This window comes from Danio rerio, chromosome 6, assembly GCF_052040795.2.
Source record: "Danio rerio strain M-AB ecotype USA chromosome 6, GRCz13ab, whole genome shotgun sequence".
Lineage (NCBI taxonomy): Eukaryota > Metazoa > Chordata > Actinopteri > Cypriniformes > Danionidae > Danio > Danio rerio.
Window position 1 is genome coordinate 38,462,600 of NC_141026.1, and position 9,901 is coordinate 38,472,500.

General features: G+C 33.0%; 1 protein-coding gene and 1 long non-coding RNA gene across 4 annotated transcripts in view; one reads left to right on the top strand and one right to left on the bottom strand.

Annotated features, from left to right (window-relative positions):
• rhcgl1 (Rh family, C glycoprotein, like 1) overlaps window positions 1-9,901 on the top strand; it is a 131,285-nt gene that overhangs the window by 22,582 nt on the left and 98,802 nt on the right. The window lies entirely within an intron of this gene.
• On the bottom strand, window positions 5,966-7,614 carry LOC137495989 (uncharacterized). The gene is made up of 4 exons (XR_015493918.1): window positions 7,485-7,614; window positions 7,060-7,119; window positions 6,203-6,242; window positions 5,966-6,104 (listed from the first exon to the last, which is right to left on the bottom strand). It is a non-coding gene; the product is annotated as an uncharacterized LOC137495989 (long non-coding RNA).

Below are 9,901 nucleotides of genomic sequence, written 5' to 3' on the forward strand. Positions count from 1 at the left end.
AACAAGAAAACAGCTCTGTGATGTTCACCTAAGAAAATTAGATTAGAAGATATAAACTGTTATGCACTTGTTCTGTACTGTTTCATTCCTTTTTCAAACACTGGCATTTTTGAAGGTTTATTTACAGCTAAGGATTAAGAATTGACAGGAAGATTTGTGGACTACATCAACTAATGACACTACCTCCAAAAGAGTTGCAAAAAGCTGTCCAAAGTTTCAGCACCATCTTTAAGCCCATGATTTTAGTGTGTTTCATGCCTAAGCACATGAGTTTATGTCTGAGATAGATGAACTATGTGATTGTCTTAAACTGATCTACAAGTAAATGCCAAAACTTATTGGTTTACTTATTTATTTGTTTGTTTGTTTGTTTGTTTGTTTGTTTGTTTGTATATGTTAACCAGGTGAAATGGAGTGAGGCATACCAGGATATGCCTGGTTTTACTTTTGGGAAGGAGGTTGAACAGTGCAATATTTCTTCTATAGGATTGCAGTGACCAGACATGCTACTGTAACTCTCATGGTCATGTGCTGGAATTAGCAGATGTTCAACAATTTGGCCATCTCGCTGACCTGTTGATATCAGAAGGTAACAATATCCAGTTGAATTTGTTTTAGTTGTTCAGTAACCTATTTAAATAGTATTGTGATTTTTTGATTGCTTATCATTGTAGACCCCAACAGCTCTGCAAAGCAAGTTGCAAAACAGAATCCATGAAACTGGCAGTGACTGGAAACCAATTGGAAGACTTTGGTCTGTGATGTAGAGGAGTGGGCAGAGGGTGAGGAAATTCTTATTAATATTACATGTAGTCATGAAAAATTGTGTTACTATTACTGTCATTTTTTTTTCAGTAGCAGAAGCAAAGACAACAAAAAGAAGAAGTGATGTGGATGTCTTCGTCATATTGCATGGTATGTACACTAGACTTCTGTCAGTGTTGATTCTTTAAAAGTTGACTTATAATCCTTGTTATACAACTTTCTTTTCATAAATATATTTCAGACTCTGCTGACCCAGCAACAAAGAGGAGGGTGTTCAACATCATCCTGCTAGTCAGGATTCTTCAGGAGAAGCAGTGGATTCTTGTGGCAGAGATGGTCAACCACTATAAATACCTTTCAACTCATCCTGGTTCTTTCAAAGAACTTTCTTGCTTGTTTGCTACTGAAATGTACTGGTATGTATTTGTATTTTTTGGCACAGACATAAGCATAAGGTTACCCAGTCCAAAGGATATTAATATATTTTTATGTTGTTGTGTTCTTCTTTTAAGATTCGACATGTGGCCTTAACGAAGAGGGGTTAAAAGGTCTATGGATCATCATTCTCAAAAAGCAACAAAATAACTGAGAAATAAACAACAATACGATGGTGCAATCTAGAGACCTGCAAGGTACCTGCAAGTTTTGGCTGGAGCAGAGAACATAGATTTTTTTTAAATAAAGCTCCAGCTGATGAGTTTGACATTGACTGTGGATTTTCTTTTACTGTAATCCAGAAGAGGATGACCTTAACCCTGAATCTAAAGCATGTAATAAAATCTGTAAAAAATTAAATAAAATTGTCATCATCTATAACCAAATTGTCTTTTTTTTTTAAATACATAGATATGTACAGTATGTAAGCATTCCTCTAAAATCAATCAGTGTTGTAAATTAAGAGCATTATTGTATGCCTAACTGCTTACAACATATAACGATTTAAGGAACTCTATATTAAAATGAAATTATTACATTAAGTGACATTAAGAGCTTTTAAAATATTAATTTTATGATACATTTTTATGATAAATTTAATTTTTGCATATACTTGGGCAAAAAATGTACATTATTATGGTCAACTGCTCAGATACCAGGCAACCACACTTCTACCTCTGGAAAAATTAACCTATGATTTACATCAAAGACCTGATGGATCCATTTGGTCCTCATGGATTTTTCTAAAAAAAAAAATAAAAAATTAATCTCCTTTTATTTTTGTCCTTACTTTGAAACATTTGTATTAATTTGTTAGAATGTCTAACAAAAAACTGCTGCACTTGTTGTGAGATAACAGTGCGACTGTTGTTATTCTGAAAATAAAAATTAACTTTGTATAATGTTTTATTGAATGCAAGATAAAACATAAAATATTTTCCAAGAGATGGATTGCGGCTGGAAGAGCATCTGCTGCATAAAAACATGCTGGAAAAGTTGGCGGTTCATAGCACTGTGGCGACCCCTGGTTAATAAAGGTACTAAGCCAAAAAGAAAATGAATGAATGAAAATAAAATATGATATGTATTGAAATATGTATTTTTGGTAGACATAGAACTACACAGTAACTTATAAATACAGCACAGAACTATTTTACTTCTAGTTTAGATAATTTAAATGTTTGCATTTTTATTTTGTTGGTTAATGGCTATGTATTTTTAATCATTTGGAGGTTTGAACTATTCGCAGCATTTGAAAGGATATCTTTTCATCATTGTTACCTCATTTCTCAATATTTTCATGATTCTTACAATGCAGCAAATCTTACAATCATTTGATCATAAAGAAAATAATTAACAAATTAACCCACATGCAGGACAAAGACATTATGTGGAATCATTATTAAACACAAGTTCATCCATTGTCATCAAAACATACTGTTACACAAACAGTTGAAGATTTAGAAAGTAAAAATAATCAGATAAAGAGTGGTTTTTAAACAAATACATGTCTTTAAAAAGGTTTTATTTATAAACATTTACATATTTTAAAAGAGCTTTTATCCATATTTCAAATAAAGTGAAAACAATTAAATATCACATGATGACCATTAATGAAACACACTTCCAGAATTACATCCACACATATTATTCTGAACTCATAACATTTGTGATGAACATAGATCACTATTGCTAATAACTTGTAATTAAAGAGGATACTAATGTTTAGCTTATTTTTACAGCTTTTTTTTTTTTTTTTTACCACAACTGTACATGTGACAATACAATTTCTTGTCCATGTTGAAGATAATACATCTACATAGGTTAACTGCCCTTTTACTCAAAGGGGATGAGTAGAGCCCCGTAGAAAAGGAAAAAGTATTCACATTTCAAACGAGAAATGAGTGAGAGAATATCAGCAAGACTATTACCTATGCTATGTTCAATAAATAATGTTGGATATAATAGTCTGATATATACTGATCAAGTCAATAAAAGCTGTTTAAAAAATACTCATTGTAAAATAACAAATTTATGCCTGGCTTTCATATATGTCATAAATATATGCACAATGACCTTATTCAGATAGTCTTTAGTTCATTAAAATTTGTATCTGTTCCATTTTATTACAAAAAGGCTTTAAACTACATTACCCACAATCCTTTGTCGCTGTATAGATGGGAGGGGAAAGACATGGCGCTACAAATTGTAGTTCCTTGAAAGGTGTAGTTAGGGTTAAGTTTAGGGTTACGATCTTGGTTAATCGTTAACTATTTAAAACACAGCGATAACTCATTGATAAAGGACACTGTTAGTAAAGTGGCAAAGTTAGCAAAACATAGTTAGCAACACGAAGGATCTTTTAATTTGGCTTTGAAGTTATAGTCCAGTCACAACGTCGCAATCTACGTCACACTTTGTCTCTATTTGGTAATCTTCCGGCTGAAGGTTGATTATAACCTTATAATATAACTTAAATATCAAAATGTGTATTAATATTAAATGTTATTTATTGTCTTATTAAAAATACAAATGTATATTTACCGTGAGATTACTTAGTGGGGGTAACCTGATGTGCAAAATGATCATAGTAAAACCAGATCATAGGCAGTATACTTAATTTGAAACGAATAATAAAATAATAAAAAAGCTTCATGTTTGAAAACATTTCAAGCATTTGCTGTAACTAAACCATGCATCATGTAGGTATACAAATATAAATATATGTCAAACTTAAATGACAAATATAGTGCCCATTAAATAGTATAAATAGTAGTTCGTTGTAAATGAGTATGCAAATAAACACAATACATTTTTAATGAAACATTTATAATTTATTTATAATGCCACAAATAAAAATAAATAATAAAAATCACACAAAAATGCAAAAATATATATTTTAACCAAAAATATATATTTTATAAGTTTTTAATGCAATAATATATTACCATACATATATAAATGATTAAAAACAATTATAATTGAAGGAAATGTATATTTTGTATTATTATTATTATATTTATTTTGTGATATTTATTCATGTCATACATCTGGTATGTCAAGCTCAAGTAAAACTGCACTGCAAAAAATCTTTTCAAATGATGCCTTTGGAAATGCCATCATAATAAACAGCTTTCACAACAACAAGAAGTCAAGTTCATGACAAATGCAAATTATGTTTATAATAACAACTTTCTGAACTTAAACATCAAAAGTAGAATAAGTTCAAAACATATTCAAGTATTTACCGAAGAATACCAAAAACTATTTTTACAAAACACTGAGAACCAAAGTGTGCTTGGTGAGTCCAGGTGTTTATGCTGACTAGACTGTCATATTGCAATCCGGTTAGCATGAGGAGACTTGGGCGTAAAGTGTCAGGAATTCCTGGAGGGCTCCCATGTGTTATTCCAGGTTTTGCCACTGTAAAGTATTAGAAGTGCACAATATCATTACTGAACAAAGAATGAGCGTTAGGTTTCATTTAGAAAGTTCAGTGATATTTATTTATATATGTAAAGTGTCATTAAACCTGGCACTCTTGAATTAACTGTATAATAGGTTAAACATTTCCAGCATGTTTCCATTTATTCCAAGCAGATCTGTCAGTTCTACAAACTCAGAGATCAGGATAGTGACTGCACTTCTCATTATGAACACCCTTATCCTTCACATACATTTTTATCACCACTGATGTCCACTGTTGTAGTTTTCATTGAAGGGAATGCTGACACAAATTCCAGCATGATTTTTTAAATAGCAGAATATGGGTATTATTGGGCCAAAACCTTAAAAAATATAAGATGCAAGATTTGAATCTTGATGAAGATATTGTTAATTCACGTCTTGCAATTTAAAACACATCTCATGTTTGACTCATCAATTATATGAAAACTACAACAGCATACTGTGCTTCACCCTAAAATATTTCTAAATTATAACAAGCTTATTGCTTTACATGGCTAAACATTTATTTTATGCCTGCATGATTCACTGCTATTACTGTAACCCATTACACTCTTAACCCAAACTAGTTGACTTTATTAGAAAACTGCATCGAAACATGTTGCCTTAAATCCTTTATGTTTTTTACACAAGGTGAAACTAAACAGCCCACTTTAAATTAACCTAGAACCTTTACAATCTTCTTGAACTTACAGTAATATTTTAATTCAAGTATGGCTGTTAAGTTGTACCTTGTATAAAATGTAAGGGGTTTAAGCCACTGGGTTTCTATACAATTTTCTAGTAAAGTCAACTAGATTGGGTTAAAGGAACAGTTTACTATTTACTCTCCTTTAAGTGGTTGTAAACCTTTTTTAAAAACTTCCAAGTTACTTTGTGTTAAACATGAAGGAAGTTTTTTGAAGAAAGCTGGAAAGCTGAAAACATTGACATACATAGTAGGAAAAAACAAATACTATGGAAGTTAATGTTTGCAGGTTTTCATCTTTCTTTAAAATATAATTTTTTTGTGTTTAACTGAAGTAAGCAAGTCAGACATATTTGGAACAAGTGAAGGATGAGTCAATAATGACAGAATTTTCATTTTTGGGTGAATCTCTTTAAGAGTATACTAAAAGAAATGTCCTACTCAATGAAGCTAACTTCAGCTGCATGTGTAGCCCCATGAGTACTTATCTAGAAATCAAAACAATGATCACGTCAGTCCCATTTTAGGCCCTTTATATCATTTTGGCCACTGAATGGACTACTTAGTGTTGCAATAAAATAAAAAAATTAATAAAACTATGACTTACCACACAATACAAGACAAACAGTGAATTTTCAGCTCTGCCTTTGCTGTACACAAGATGAGGTTCCAGCTTCAACACTGATCTGAGTGGGGCAGTTGTGCAGCTCTGTGAGGTTGTGACTGTTTAGCTGCAGTGCTGTGAAGAGTTCTTTATTAAAAGACAGTACATTCTTTTAAAATCTGTACATAATAACAAAGAAAATACAATGATTTTAAATAATGATTAATTCTGAACAAAAACATTACCCTTAGTCAAGATGAATTCATATGTCAAAAGTTTCTGCATCTGAAATGAATAAAAACAGATGTGACATTAGTTAAACCCACTAAACTACTAGATACATCAGTACTGCATTAAGCAGTTGTAAAGTAATGTAAGTGTAGTCCAAAATGATCCTTAATCTGTTTAAGATAATGATTTAAAAAAATGTTGCTTGTGTTAAAAACAATCCAGCCACTTGTAATACATTTGATCAATGGTACATTTCTGAGAAGGTGCAAGGTAATCCTTGAATTTTACCATTACCATCCTGACTGACATAATATTTGAAAAGAAGACAGCTTGTTGTGCCTCTTTACCACAATTTAGAGATGATAGATTCTTTATTTTATTAAATAAATTGGTAAAGGCCAAATTGTACTGGTAATAGTGTATGATATTCATTGTGTGACATACATCAGCTTAAGTTATACTTGAGCTTTTGTTATGCTATATATACATAGCATATATATATGGGTGTGTGTGTGTGTGTGTGTGTGTGTGTGTGTGTGTTTTAAGGCATGGAAAATAATTGTTTTTACAATAAACCTTTGGAAACACTTGATGTTCTTTAATATTGAAACAATTACGAATACATTTGTATTATTAGAGTTGCATATTGCATATTATATATAGATTTTGCACGAATTCTATTGTGGAAAACAACAATCTGGTTACACTGTTCCTTATCTTAAAATGTATATATTGTTCTAATGCATGACCAACGTTATATGTGAGAAAAATATGTTTTTAATAAATGAACTTGATGTAATTAGATAACGTCGCTAGTTTACAGTACATGCTTTATTAACAAATCGTGTTTATTTGTTTACTTTTTACTTACCTTGTGGAAAACCGCAGTGAACCTTGGGATCGCAATGAACCTTGGGATAGCGAGCATAGACTGTAAAAAATAGATCGCCACATACAATGACCCCAACTTTAATAAATAATTTAAAATGAAAAATATCAGCCGAAAACATTTTTAAACTTAGTACTTGAAATTTAATATTTTTTTAAAGTAAAAAAATAATAAATAATATGAATGAATCAAAGTTTTATTAGGCATAGTTACCCTAAACTGGACAACCGAATATATTTTCACTCATTAAATATAAAGTAAATGATAAAATATTTATAAACACCAACTAATCTCCAATAAAAATATATTATGCAGCATTAACGTAATATTTAATGTTGACAGTTGAACTCATCTGAGAACTCACCGCTGATGCAGTTTGACCAATAGCAGAGCGGCGTTAAACTCACCGTGAAGGGATGTCACGTGGGCCGAAGTTTATTCATACAGTAGTTTCGACCCCGTTTACAGACGCTTTTCATGAACAAAATAAAAATTACATATTTTTAAAATAAGAAAACTAAGATAATAGGCGTAAATCAGGTTTTAAAAATTGCGTTGACATCTATTGGTAATTATCAATTATACGAGCCTCCAGCGTCTCCATATGACGCCTCAGGCTCAGGCACAGATTCTATAGGGAATCCCTGCACGTCTAAATATGACGCTAAAGGGGTACCCTGTGCGTCAATAACTGACGCCGAGGGTTCCTGACCAAGCGTCAGTATGTGACGAGTTGGGAGTGAGAATGTGTTGGAAGGAGCACTGGGTAGTTATGGGCACTGGGCACTGGGTGGGATTGATCAAGGTTGTGGCCAAACTCTGCAGGAAGGTAGTTCTCCAGGAACAGAGTTAGGCAGTCCTGCCCTATGGGACCCTGACAGTAAATTATTTTAAAATCTAGAAGGAATTAATAGTTGGATAACAATGATGTAGAAGAACAAGACCCTAACTGTAAGCCTAAACTTAACCTAAATTGTAAACCTACTCCTTAAATCTGATTAGCTGATAGGAATGTTGATCTATGTTGATTCAGGAACATATCCTACTTGGTGAAATCCCACTAACTGACTTGAATATTAAAAACATCTACTATAAGCATCTATTGGTACCAGTTTTGATGTAATAAAAAATATCACACTTTTTTTCTGAAAAAAAAAAAAGTGGTGTCTGTTCATCCAAGAATGATAAAGGTGTTAAAAAGTAGTCTATATTGTGGAAAGAATTACAAGGGAAGTTCACTAATGAGTTACCAGCATATACTGTAGGTCTATGTGCCTGAACGACCTCAGTCCAATTTAACCCCTAGTTCTGCTATTCTTAATGATTCATTAGAACAGTGATATGAGCGCTGTGTGAAAATCTTAGCGTTGACATTTCAGAGGACAGTCTGGTGAGGCAGAGTGGCATTTTCTTATTGAAGACTCTTTCGAATAATTTCAATTTCTCCAAGTCTCATACAAATATCCTAACATGAATCATTCTCGAAGCAATTTACAGTACAAATGGCTGTAATGGTACTGTAGAATTGCTCTTCACCATCTGCCATGACAGAATGCAATGAACTTCTCTCAGAATATTTTATTTTCCTTGAAACCACACTGATAAAAGTGAGCAAAAGCACACATTCATCCTGATCTAATACAGAGAACATATGCTCTGGTGGCTATTCATTTAGTTACGCTATATACATGTTCTGTCTGTACTTCTAAATGCACTATTGTTCTTAATATGTGGTCTTGTGAGGTAAGGCAAACAGTCTAACTTGTTTATTTTGCGTCTTTAGAGGCTCGCCCTAGACGTAAACCTAACATTTACACTTCGCCCATCAATATCATAAAATGTCACCCACCAATTTGCTTGCCTCATGCAACACTCGGGCAAACATCCCAAGGCATTCGCAGGCGTTAAAGAGAGATTGATTCCCATTTAAATGGAAATGGCAAACACTGAGTCAAGTTGTCATTTTTTGGCAGAATTCACGGAAATAGAGATCCCTCTTTTCTCCGCGTTAGAATCAAACAACAACTTCCTTCGACGGACCAAGCACAGAATGATGCAATTTGGTCTCCCTGTTATGTCATGTGAAGATGAAGTGCCGAATTTGTGAGCCAGCATCAGCGCTAAACAGGACTGCAAAAATAATGATCGTCATCAAACGGTTTTAAAACATTCCAACCGTCTGCTATTTTTCTTTTATACAAACACGTTATAGTCATCCTCGCACCAAATGATAGGCCAAAGAAACAGATTGAATTTCTTTTTTTTTTAAGATGAAGAAACAGCACCTTTAATGCAGTATGCTTCCAATGAAACAGTATGCTAAACTATATTAATCTGTCCAAAAGCACCGCATTGCCAACTCATTTGGATTACAATATCATAATGATGGCTGCTGCCCAAAGCGGAGAGAATGCTTCAGTGTAACATGCATAGCAAGCGAATGTGAGGGTACAAGCACTTGCCAGCATAAAAGATCACTCGCTACACTTTGAAAAGCTTGAAATGCAGTAATCGCAATCACCAAATAAACGTGTTAACACAATTTCCCTCATTAATTAATGACATGAACACAAATTTGACTGACATACGATGCATGAGAGACAGTGTTAAACTGCTGAACAGTATAATTGTGATTAAAATAATTAACATACTGACCCCTTCCCATGTTTGTGTGGGTTTCCTGCGGGTGCTCTGGTTTCTCCTACAGTCCAAAGACATGCGCTATAGGTGAGTTGAATAAACTATATTGGCCGTTGTGTATGTGTGTGTATGCAAGAGTGTATGAGTGATTTCCATTGTTGGGTTGCAGATGGAGGGGCATTCG